Source organism: Xenopus laevis, chromosome 5L, assembly GCF_017654675.1.
Source record: "Xenopus laevis strain J_2021 chromosome 5L, Xenopus_laevis_v10.1, whole genome shotgun sequence".
In the NCBI taxonomy this organism is placed as follows: Eukaryota; Metazoa; Chordata; class Amphibia; order Anura; family Pipidae; genus Xenopus; species Xenopus laevis.
This window is the reverse complement of record NC_054379.1, coordinates 20,292,767-20,305,116: the sequence shown is the minus strand read 5'-3', so window position 1 is coordinate 20,305,116 and position 12,350 is coordinate 20,292,767.

Below are 12,350 nucleotides of genomic sequence, written 5' to 3'. Positions count from 1 at the left end.
CTACTTTGCCCAGTGTTTGATCTAGAAGATTATTCAGGGAACCTGCAGATCAGAAAATGCTCAGTCTGATCTTAAATGTCTTCTGCAATCAGTGACAAGGTAAAGTGCCAGTCTCTTTGGCAAACAGAGTAGGTAATGGGTGTCTCTGTTTGGTTATGAGATAAAAGGAAGTGGAGCAAAGGTGATAGATATGCCTGCAGGGATAGAAACTGCCACACACCTGTGTATGTAAATTCTTACACCAGCTCATAGAGATGCAACTGCCTGGTGCTATTGACTAAGCCAGGAATACCCAAAGTGAATTCAAACCTTCCTTGAATGTCCCCCACTGTTACTATAGACACCATCTATCCCTACTATACCTGCTATGCCACAGTCACACTCCCTTCCCAGGGGCTATTATCCCATTGTTACTATAGGCACCATCTCTCCCTACTATACCTGCTATCCCACAGTCATACTCCCTTTCCAGAGACTATTATCCCACTGTTACTATAGGCACCATCTCTCCCTACTATACCTGCTATCCTACAGTCACACTCCCTTCCCAGAGACTACTATCCACTGTTACTATAGGCACCATCTCTCCCTACTATACCTGCTATCCCACAGTCACACTCCCTTTCCAGAGACTATTATCCCACTGTTACTATAGCCACCATCTCCCCCTACTATACCTGCTATCTCACAGTCACACTCCCTTCCCAGAGACTATTATCCCACTGTTACTATAGGCACCATCTCTCCCTACTATACCTGCTATCCCACAGTCACACTCCCTTCCCAGAGACTATTATCCACTGTTACTATAGGCACCATCTCTCCCTACTATACCTACTATCCCACAGCCACAGTCCCTTCCCAGAGGCTAGCAATACTGCAACAGTTGGGGCAATACAGTTGCAGACTAAACTTTACCAAAAGCCACAAGTGCCTAATGATATCCCAAAATTGTTTCATGGAACTCATCCCAGACACTCAGCGGTGCACTCCCTGTAGAAGAACCTGTTTGGGCTGTTTGGGCAGAGGTTTGATCTTCCTCCCAGGGAGTTTGGTATTTGCAGTTCTACTCAGCCGTCTCTAAACTTCATTTGTTGGGGATTAGTCTCTTCAAACATCTCCTCTGCTTCTATTGTTAGTAACTGGGCTCAGGCAGGAATAAGTCTCTCTAAAGACACCAATCCCTCAAAATAGCACCATACGGCTTCCTTTCAAGGGGACGTTTGTCTTTAGTAATACATTTACCATCAACATGTTTGCAGAATGAACCCTATGACATTGCAGGAATTAGGATAGAGAATACAATGATGCACTCCCTGGAATTTTTTGTGTGCTGGGACCAATGGCGATGCACCGGATCCAGGTTTCTGCCAATCCCAGTCTGATTCTGGTTTCAGAATTTAATGGGATCAAATTTGATGGACAACCCACTGGCAAATAAACTTGTATTAATAAAGCACAAAAAAAAGAAGATTCTCTTGCTGGTTAAATTAATGTACTTTTGGGTTCTACTGAGTTCTGCTAACTGTTAAATAAGATTGGTTAAATAGAAGCAGAAGTAAATTAACACCGCAGTGTTCCAATAAAAATTCAATAAATTTCCTTGAGAAAGCTTACCGGAAACACACGTTGGCAAAACTTTCATTTTGGGTTTATGCTTTTTTCTACTAATGGTTTTTAAAAAAGGCTTAATTGCCGAGTTGATATACAGGGGTCGGATATTCCTCGTCTGCTACATTTATTCTTTCTCTGGTTCTCCTTTTATTCGAAGGCACCGTGGATTTGCGGTTTTATAGGGAACAAAATTCAGCAATCGGGACAGCGCCACCTTCTATACAATTTCCTTTTCTAAACTTTCATTCAAATGAATTGTAAGCCTTCATTTAAATTGATTGATATTTTACAGTGAATTGCTTTATGAAGCACCGGCACTCGAATGAATTGATAGCACAAATATGAATTTTTAACGAAGGCACACAAATTAATTTATAAGTAATTGATTGTAGTGAACGATTCATTTATTTACCAATTCATCGAGTTATAATTCATTGGCACTTAGCAATTTCTTGCATGTTAGCACTCTTGGATTGGAAGTTAATTTATTGAATTTTTAATCTACTTCTAATTTTGTTTGTTAATAAAGTGAGTGTATACAGTGAACATCCAGGTTGTTCAATATCTGATGCAAAAGGCAAACAAATCCTGCCCTGAAGAGCTAACAATCTGCCCTCTAACCTCTCTAATCTGCCTATAGAGATGCATAGAAGGCAAGTGAAGGCTGTAGAGAAGACAAACTAATTAAGCTGAATGATTAAAGGGTAATTACCTTTAAGGCTAATGGCTGATTTGTCCCCCACGATAAATAAGTGCAACTGTGAGCAACAAATCTCCCCGGAATGCTTCATTACTGGCAATTATTAAAGTATTATTTCTTATTTCCATTCCAGCCCCCAAAGAAGAGCTAAATGCCCCCAAGAGGGTTTCTGGGAATACAAAGGTTGGGGTCTTTCTTATTCTGTCTATTTGCATATTGTGTCTATTTCCTATGAACCCACTCACCCAGGGATTGTTTGCCCCATATGTGTTAGTACAACAGAGCAGTAGCAGCAGTGAGTCAGGGCACAACTAGGTTACAACACAGGATGCTCCAGAGCAGAAGTTCCAGGAATTAGTGTGTTGCACACGCTGGAAGGATGCAAATCTGAGGTCTGAGCTGACGTAATTGTCACCGAGAGAAGGGTGGGGCCAGAATAGGCTTCTTCTGGGGAAGAGAGTGTGGGGTGTATGGCAGCACCGCCCTGCCCAACTGTCAGCCTGAACTATATTAACTATATCCTCATTGATAAATTACAGGGAGACCTTTTATTGCATCCAGAATACAAACATGGAAATGTGTTGAGAGAGAAGGGATGAGACATACCTCCCAACTGTCCCGTTTTTAGAGGGACAGTCCCTCTTTTGACAGCTCAACCCGCAGTCCCTCATTTGTACTGGAAAGTCCAGTTTTTCTCTGCACTGAACAGCCAGAAAAAGAAACAATGTTTCTAATTTAACTGGCTTTTGGCAGGGAGCCCAGCAGAAGAGAAGACACTTTTGAAACAATTTCTAGATAAGCAAATAAGTAATTGTAACAATATAAGATAACAGGTCCATTGGGGAAAGTTAGACTCACAGCTTAAATGGCAGTTCACCTTCATTAGCAAAACTGTAATAACTGGAAAAAAACACAGAAATATGTTCAAACTTTCATAACCTGCCAAATTTTGTAAAATGAACATGGTAATTAGGGGGTGTGGCCACAAAATGGGCGTGGTCAAAAATTCACCGCACTACACGCAGCAACCTTTTTTTCCCTCTTTTTCTTTCCAAAATGTTGGGAGGTATGGATGAGAGAGTGGGAATGTATCAGGGCAGTTGGCAATGAAGTGAAGTAAAGCGAGAATTAAGGAGTGGAGAGAAAGTGGAGCAGGGACTGGGGTATGAGATGGGAGTGATTAAAGGGGTTGTTTACCTTTAAATTAATTCATCTAAGTATGACATAGAGAGTGATATTCTGAGACAATTTGCAACTGGTTTTAATTTTTTATTACTTATAGTTCTTAAGTTATTTAGCTTTTTATTCAGCAGCTCTCCAGTTTGCAATTTCAACAATCTGGTTGCTAGTAGTGATGCACCGAATCCAGGATTCGGTTCGGGATTCGGCCAGGATTCGGCCTTTTTCAGCAGGATTCGGATTCGGCCGAATCCTTCTGTCCGGCCGAACCGAATCCTAATTTGCATATGCAAATTAGGGCAGGATGGAAATCGTGTCACAAAACAAGGAAGTAAAAATGTTTTCCCCTTCCCAACCCTAATTTACATATGCAAATTAGGGTTCGGATTCGGTTCAGTATTCGGCGGAATCTCTCACAAAGGATTCGGGGGTTCGGCTGAATCCAAGATAGTGGATTCCGTGCGTCCCTAATTGCTAGGGTCCAAATTAACATAGAAGCCATGCATTGAAAAGACTGTTTTTTAATTATGAGTGAGCCTGAATAAAAAAATAAGTAATAACAAGTAACAATAACAATACATTTGTCGTCTTACAGAGTATTTGTTGTTATATGGCGTCAGTGACCCCCCAATGGAAAACTGGAAAGAGCCAGAAGGCAAATAATTAAAAAACTATAAAAAAAAAAAAAAAAAATGAAGGCCAGTTGAAAAGTTGCTTAGAATTAGCCATTCTATAACATACTAAAAGTTAACCTAAAGGTGAACCAGCCCTTTTAGAGGAGGTGCAGGGAGTACATGTATCAAACTGGTGAAGCAAATCCAAATCTCTGCCCTTGAGGCTGAACAGCAGCTAATGGAGCAGAGGTTCAAGGCTGATCCCAGTCCCTTATAACATTCCATAGGAACAGATGCTGCCCAAGGAGCCACCAACAGCTCCCTCTGCTTTATACCATACAGTTTACATTACAGGCTGGTTACCCCTAGAAACCCAGAAACATAGGGGCAAATTCACTAACAATCGTAGTTTCGCCAGGCGCAACTTCGCCGCGCTTCGCTGCACTTCATCGCACTTCGCCACACTTCGCCAGGTGTAGTTTCGCCAGCGCTTCGCAAATTCACTAAAATCCGAAGTTGCGCACAGGGGTAAGCTAAGGTTGCGAAGTTGCGCTAGCGTTGATTCGCTAAGTAAAGGGAAGTTACGCTAGCGAAGGCTAATTTGCATAGGGCGCCAAATTCAAATTTCAATGGAGGAATACGTATCAGCACTACAAATGCCTAGAAAACCTTCAATTCATCAAATAAAATTTTTATTTTGCCCTACACATGTGCCCACTGTCTAGGTAAGTTGCCATGAGTCAGGAAATGTAGGGGGGAAGGAGGGGAGCCCCAAAAAAAATTTCGATCTTTTTCAGCCTATCACCCATAATGTAGAAAACACGCCAGCGTTTTTTGGGACTTAGAAAAAATTTTGACTTTTTTTGAAACAATCCCTATCTACTCTATTGCGCTTCGCCAGGTTTGAGGTGGCGAAGGAAGTCTAGCGTAAAAGGTAGCGTTCAGTACACTGCGCGCGTTAGTGAATTTGCGTAGTTACGTCGCTAGCGAAACTTCGCCAGGGTGCGAAGTAACACTAGCGAAAATATGCCAGCGTTCGTTAGTGAATTTGCACAGTAACGAAAATGACAAACGCTAGCGAAGTAACGCTAGCGTTTGGCGCTTCGGCTCTTAGTGAATTTGCCCCATAGAATCCACAGCGTGTTCAGTACTTTTATGCTGGTACCATAGCTGTTATGGCAGATGACACATATTTCTCTTGACTGATGACTCCATTGCTTCTGGGCCTGTGCCTTTTCCTTATTATCTCAGAGCCTGATCACTAGTATACGGGACAGAGGCACAGAACAGTTACACTTCCAAGAATGAAAATGTTTTTATTTATTACCCCATCTCCATCAGCCCCATCTCTGTAGTGCAATGTCTGTACAATAATAAAGGACCAGTTACATCAACATTTTTTTTTTAAAAATTCATACAAATGAAAAAAAAAAATTAACTTTCATCCTTTGTGGCGAAAAGTCATGTGATTTCCGTTCCCGGCCCTAATTTACATATGCAAATTAGGATTTGTTTGATTCGGGCCGGGCACAAGGATTCAGACGGAATCCTGCTTCTGTGGATCCCTAAAAATCGCAAAGCCTTTATTATGAAATAACTTACTGAAACTCGGCTTCTGCACCTCTTCAGAAAAGGCGACAGGGCGACGATCCATCGTGAGACGCTCGATTTGTCATCCCTGGCTATCTCCTATAAGGAAGACAGGGAGGAGAAATCGACCGCTGCACAATGGATCACGATCACCTTTTCTGAGGAGGTTCGCAGGCGAAGTTATTTCTCAATAAAGACTTTGCGATTTTAAAGTTTCATTTGTCTTGGTGTTTTTTTTTTTTTTCAATGTATACTAACAATTTTTTTTTTAAATTTTTTGATGTTACTGGTCCTTTAAGCACTGCATGTGTATTCACTGCCATCTAGTGGTGATGGAGTGTATTTACTTTTAATTGCAAGTGCTGCTGGCAGGAATCACCACTTCCTAAGGGCATAAAGGCTCATTTATGAATACAGCTGCCAAAAAGGTGCAATTGTTGTGCATATTGACACTATTCCTTAAAGGTACCTGCTTCCAAACTTGCTCTCCCCCGCTGTTGAATCTGGCAGTAATTCCAGGGCTCCATCAGTATTATACATCTATATAAGACTTGTCCCTAAAGAATCACACACAAACATTATTTTGCCACTGAATACTGGAAATACAGCATACCTCCCAACATTTGGCACGTAGCGCTGCGGACCACGCCCCTTTCTGTGGCCACACCCCCTAATTACCATGTTCATTTTACATAATTTGGCAGGTTATGAAAGTTTGAAAATATTTCTCCTTATCTAAACTGTTTTTTGTGTCTCAAAATTGTTACAAAGTATCTTATTTGCACTTTTTAGCTGTTCTGGGCTCTCTGCTAAAAGCCAATTAAGTTAGAAACTTTATTTCTTTTTCTGGCTGTTCAGTGCAGAGAAAATAGGGACTTTTCAGTACAAATGAAGGACTGCAGGTTGAGCTGTCGAAAGAGGGACTGCCCCCCCGAAAAAGGGACAGTTGGGAGGTATGATACAGTCATGTCTCTGACAAATTTAACCTCAGTTTGCATCTGAATGGTCAGAAATATGATGCAGGGGACTCAACTCCCACCATGGCTGTAATTGTGCTGGAACCAGAGGGAAAAAATTGCATTGTGGGCAATAAAGTGAATTTGCACACTGCACTTGTGAGAGTAAATAGTAACATAGTAACATAGTAAGTAAGGTTGAAAAAAGACATACGTTCATCAAGTTCAACCTTTTAACTTTTTTTAACCTGCCTAACTGCCAGTTTATCCAGAGGAAGGCAAAAAAACCTCATCTGAAGCCTCTCCAATTTGCCTCAGAAGGGGAAAAAAAATTCCTTCCTGACTCCAAAATGGCAATCGGACCCATCCCTGGATCAACTTGTACTATGAGCTTCTTCCCTAACCCTGTAGTTGTTGAAATGCACTAAATCTCACCCCTTAAGTGCAATGTAATTTCCCAAGAATTGTCAGACTAACTGTTACAGCAACAAGTGCCTTTATTTAAACAATAAAAATTTCTGCTGTAACCGAAATTGAGAATTTACTTAGTATTTCATTGAAATTGTAATAAAAGGAAATGACGCAACAAGAGAAATCGTCAAAAATGTATTGTGCGATGTCACACGCCCAGAGGAGCAGGGGAAAGGCGGCTGGAATGCGGCGGAGGCGCAATAGTGTAATTATAAACCTCACTTCTGTGTTATTTTAAGTAAAATTTCCTAGAAAAAAAAAAAAAAGCCTTTCAGTTTTGTTTCTCTTCGCATGAAATGTCATAAAGGCGACAGGTTCCAAGAAAGAGAGAATTTTTGTGGGCGTCAAGGTGAAAGAAAAGCGAATAAGCGTGACCGGAGGAAACCCTCCCGACCTGAAAAGAAGAAAAGAGAAAATAAATCTATGAGTCACGCACTATGGCAGCAACGGCCACAGAACAAGGAAATGACAGGTGCCGTCACGGCTCTTTCCTCTGATCCTTTCCTCATGTCTGTGGGAAATATCTACTGGGGAATAAAATATCAGAGAGTTTATTGTATAGTCCCCTTCTATATTTATATATAGTGATCATATTCCCTTAACTGTCTCTTCTCCAGTGTAACCAATCCTAACTTGGCCAGTCTTTCCTCATAACTGATCCCTTCCATTCCCTTTATTAGCTTAGTCGCTCTTCTCTGTACTTTCTCTATTTTCATTACTGCCCCTTATATATTTATATAGATAGTGATCACATTCCCCCTTAACTGTCTCTTCTCCAGTGTAACCAATCCCAACTTGGCAGCCTTTACATATAACAAGCCCTTCCATTCCCTTTAACTTAAGCACAATTTGAGCACTGCACTGGATTTTATACTTTGTAGATGAGACATTACCAGTGCTTTGTAAAGGGATTTTAATGACCCCTCCTCCTTTGAATCTATACCCCTTTATAACAGGACAATACCTTGCTGGCCCTTCCTGCTGCTGACTGCCATTGCTTGCTTCAGCCAAGTTTATTACCCACAAATTCCCCAGATTATTCTCCATCAAGAATTTGCCTAACACATTCCCATTAAGTGCATACGTGGTTGTATATTTTTACCCCAGATGCCCCTGCAAAGATGCCACAACCCCTTATATAACTTTCCCAACATAGATGTCAGACTTACAGGCCTATAATTGCCTGATTGAGATTGTAATGCATTTTTTTTTAACAGAATTACATGATTTTTTTCCATCAGTCACTTAGTACCATACCACATGAAAGGTTATCAAAGAAAATAAGAAATAGTGGGTCAATCAAAATGTAACTTTACATTGTGTGCAATATCCTTTGTTTCTGTTTTTGCCTTATTGATTACTGATCTTTGCAGGGTCGGACTGGGCCGGTGGGGCATGAGCCGCTACTCCCTGATCCGATCGTGGCTGCCGCATAAAGAGAAAACCAGGTACACACTGCAAGGGGTGGTGCAGCTGGGGAAGGGGTAGGGTTGCCACCTGCCGGTATTTTACTGGCCTGGCTGGTAAAATAATGGTTGATCCCAATGTTATTAATAAGGAAAAAGATAAATATAGAGGAAGGCCGGTATTTTTTTTTTTGGAAAAGGTGGCAACCCTAGGCAGGGGGCTCGTGAGGGGTGTCAGAGAGGAGGGTGGGGGGCCCCTTATGTGGCAGCCCCAGTGAGCCTGGGCCCCCCAGTCCAACACTGGATCTTTTACACTTTTTGCAGTATTTAGATGCATCTGTATATTTATATTTTCATAGTACTCATGTGGATGGAAGTGTATTCTTGTGCGTGTGCATATGATGGGAACTGAATTTTTGTACATGACATTCATGTATGTGCTTGTGTGTAGTTTGCTGCTGTGTGTGTGTATGTGTGTCTACTTCTTTGTGTTTGCACATGTCTATGTATGTGAGTTATGTACACAACTGAGTATGTGCCAGGCGAAAGACAGGGCGGAGGCATTAGTAAGGGGAATGAGTGGGTAGTAAGGGACAGGTAACAGGGAGTGGAGAAGGGAGGGAAGGAAGGTGATTTAACAGCAGAAATCTGCCATTAACCTGTCTGTGACTCCCAGTACCATAGGTGGAAGGCAAAACCGGTTTCAGACCGGGCCAGAGGCAAAGTCAAGTACTCATGGGGGCAAATTTACTAAAGGCCGAAGTGACTAACTGGCGCAGGCGTAACTTCACTAGCGAAGGAGATAAACTCTAGTGGTACTTCACACTCTTACGCCAGGCGAAGTTTTGCACTGGCGAAAGAGCACTACTTCGCAAATTCACTAAGATGCACATTTTACTGAATGTTACCTGTTCCGCCAGACTTGCCTTCCCCAGCTCAGACCAGGCGAAGTGCAATGGAATGTATACGGCTTCTTCAATTTTTAGTTGAAAAATTTTCTAAGTCCCAAAAAACGCTGGCGTCTTTTCGTTTTTTCAGGGTGATAGGCTGCAAAAGTCCGTAAATTTTTTTTGGGTTCTTGGGCTCCCCCATACATTTCCTAACATATGGCACATAAACTATACACTGGGCTCATGTGTAGGGCAATATAACAACTTTATTTTATTTTATTAAGGTTCCCTGGGCTTGTGTAGTGTAATGTATTTGCTGCAACATATACGTCCATTTAACTTTAACTTCCCGCTGTATGCAAATTAGCCAACGCTAGCGCAACTTCGATAGACTTTGGCGCCCTGGACGCAACTTCGGATTTTAGTGAATTAGTGTTGTCCTGGCGAATCTACGCCTGGCAAACTGTTGCGATGTGAGCGAAGCTGTCGCTGGCGAATTTAGGGAGGTTAGTGAATTTGCCCCATGGTATCAAAGCTGCGACACTTGCTAGACTGACAATTAGCTATCAACATCCAACCTTGCTGCATTACAGTTGCCTATAGCAACCACATAGCAAGCAGTTTCTTTTCCTTATTTAAAGGAGTGGTTCACCTTCAAGTTAACTTTTAGTACGTTATATAATGGACAATATTAAGCAACCTCTCCTATTCATAGTCCAGCCTCTTATTCAAATTAGTTGGACCCTAGTAACCAGAATTCTGAAATGACAAACAGGAAAGCTGCTGAATAAAAAGCTAAATAACTCAAAAACACAAATAATAAAAAATGAAAACCAGTTGCAAATTGTCTCAGCATATGCCTCTCTACATCATAATAAAAGTTAACTTCTTAAAGGCTGCGCTGGGGCAACTCTTCACCACGTTGGTAAATATAACATAAGATCACAATATAGCAGGGGCAGTAAGTAGGGTTGCCACCTGGCCGGTATTTTATCGGCCTGGCCCATAAAAATGATGGGTGATCCCAATGTTATTAATAGGGAAAAATGATAAATATATAGGAAGGCCGGTATTTTTTTCCAGAAAATGTGGCAACCCTAACAGTAAGAGACAAATGATGTTCAAGGCAGATGGGGTCGGGTGCAGGAAGGAAAATGTAGTCTTTCTAGGAGGAGACTTCTGGTTTTTGAGAGGTGGAAGTCAGCTGATCAAGGCAAGAAAAACATTGTTTTCATCACATCAGTACCAGACCATGCTGGTCATTTTGGCCTTTGATACTCACTGCGAGTTTTCTTAGGGAATGGGTTGGGTAGGGTGCTCACTGGCTGTCAATAAGGATCTCACATTGATTTATTTAGTGTAGGTATTTAGTGGTAGTTCAGTGCAGTTCCTTCTTGCTACCAGGAGGTGGCACCAAGTGCCTAGAGTCTTTATAAACCAAAAGCTAGACCTCTTCTCTGTGCTGTGATGCATGGAATCCAAATGTCCCATTTACTGAGCTCATTTCCATATTATTATTCCCAGTTTGGAAAATACTCCACTTTTAGCTAAGTACAAAAAAATTTTACTGATCACAAAAAATATTCAGTACAGGCTGATGGGAAAACCATTCTTAAGTAAGCCTCTGAAAGCCAGTTAGGGTGAGATTTGGGGTGAGTGATTATTTGTGCCCTGGGTACCCCTGGAACTATAGCAGGGTGACACCCAATGTTTCTATATATCTGTAACCTTGTTATGAGCTAAGGGGGCCCAGTCTGAAAGCCAGTTAGGGGGAGATTTGGGGTGAGTGCTTATTTGTGCCCTGGGTACCCCTGGAACTATAGCAGGGTAACTGTTACCCCAATGTTTCTATATATCTGTAACCTTGTTATGAGCTAAGGGGGCCCAGCCTGAAGGTCAGTTAGGGTGAGATTTGGGGTGAGTGTTTATTTGTGTCCAGTGTATCAGTGGAACTATAGCAGGATGACTTTTACCCCAATGTTTCTATTTATCTGTAACCTTGTTATGAGCTAAGGAGGTCCAGCCTGAAGGCCAGTTAGGGTAATATTTGGGGTGAATGCGTATTTGTGTCCTGGGTACCCCTGGAACTATAGCAGGGTGACTGTTACCCCAATGTTTCTATATATCTGTAACCTTGTTATGAGCTACGGGGACCCAGCCTGAAGGCCAGTTAGGGGGAGATTTGGGGTGAGTGTTTATTTGTGCCCTGGGTACCACTGGAACTATAGCAGGGTGACTGTGTGTTACCACACATACATACATACATATACATACATATACATACATATACATACATATACATACATATACATACATATACACACAAATACCTCCACATGATTATTTCAGCATGAATTCTGCACAATGTTTATTTCTTGGTGAGAGAAACCAATCAACAAGATATCAATGCAACAGATAACTTGCCGTGAAAGAGCAGAATACAAGGAGATAAACTGGTATCAGTATTCAGTTTGTACCTACAGTATATAAGCTATTGTTCCTCACCAAGGTGACTTTCTTTCATTTATTATCACTTGCTCTGTTTATTACTTTATGGTACATAATTCCTGGATCAGTACTCAAAGGTGAGAATGATAATGGAACTGATAGATTTACTCACGGAAGTAACATTGCTTGAAGCCTCTTGCTGTTCCCATATATTAAATATAGGATGATCTCCTTGATGGTGATGACCTCTCTTGCTTTTGCTCCCCTGAAATAACTAGCCTGGTGGCCTGGTCTTCTGAGCTTTTTTTTTCCTAAACCCCACTTTGAGGTCCATCATTTGGTCAGGCCCTCCAGTTAGCTCATAATGGTTTCAGCCTTTAACCAAAGGTCCAAAAATAATTAGGGTTCACTTCAAATCTTAAGAAAGACAGGCAAATAGGTATTCTTCCCAAACCTCACCCTAAATAGCCTTTAGGCTGCTA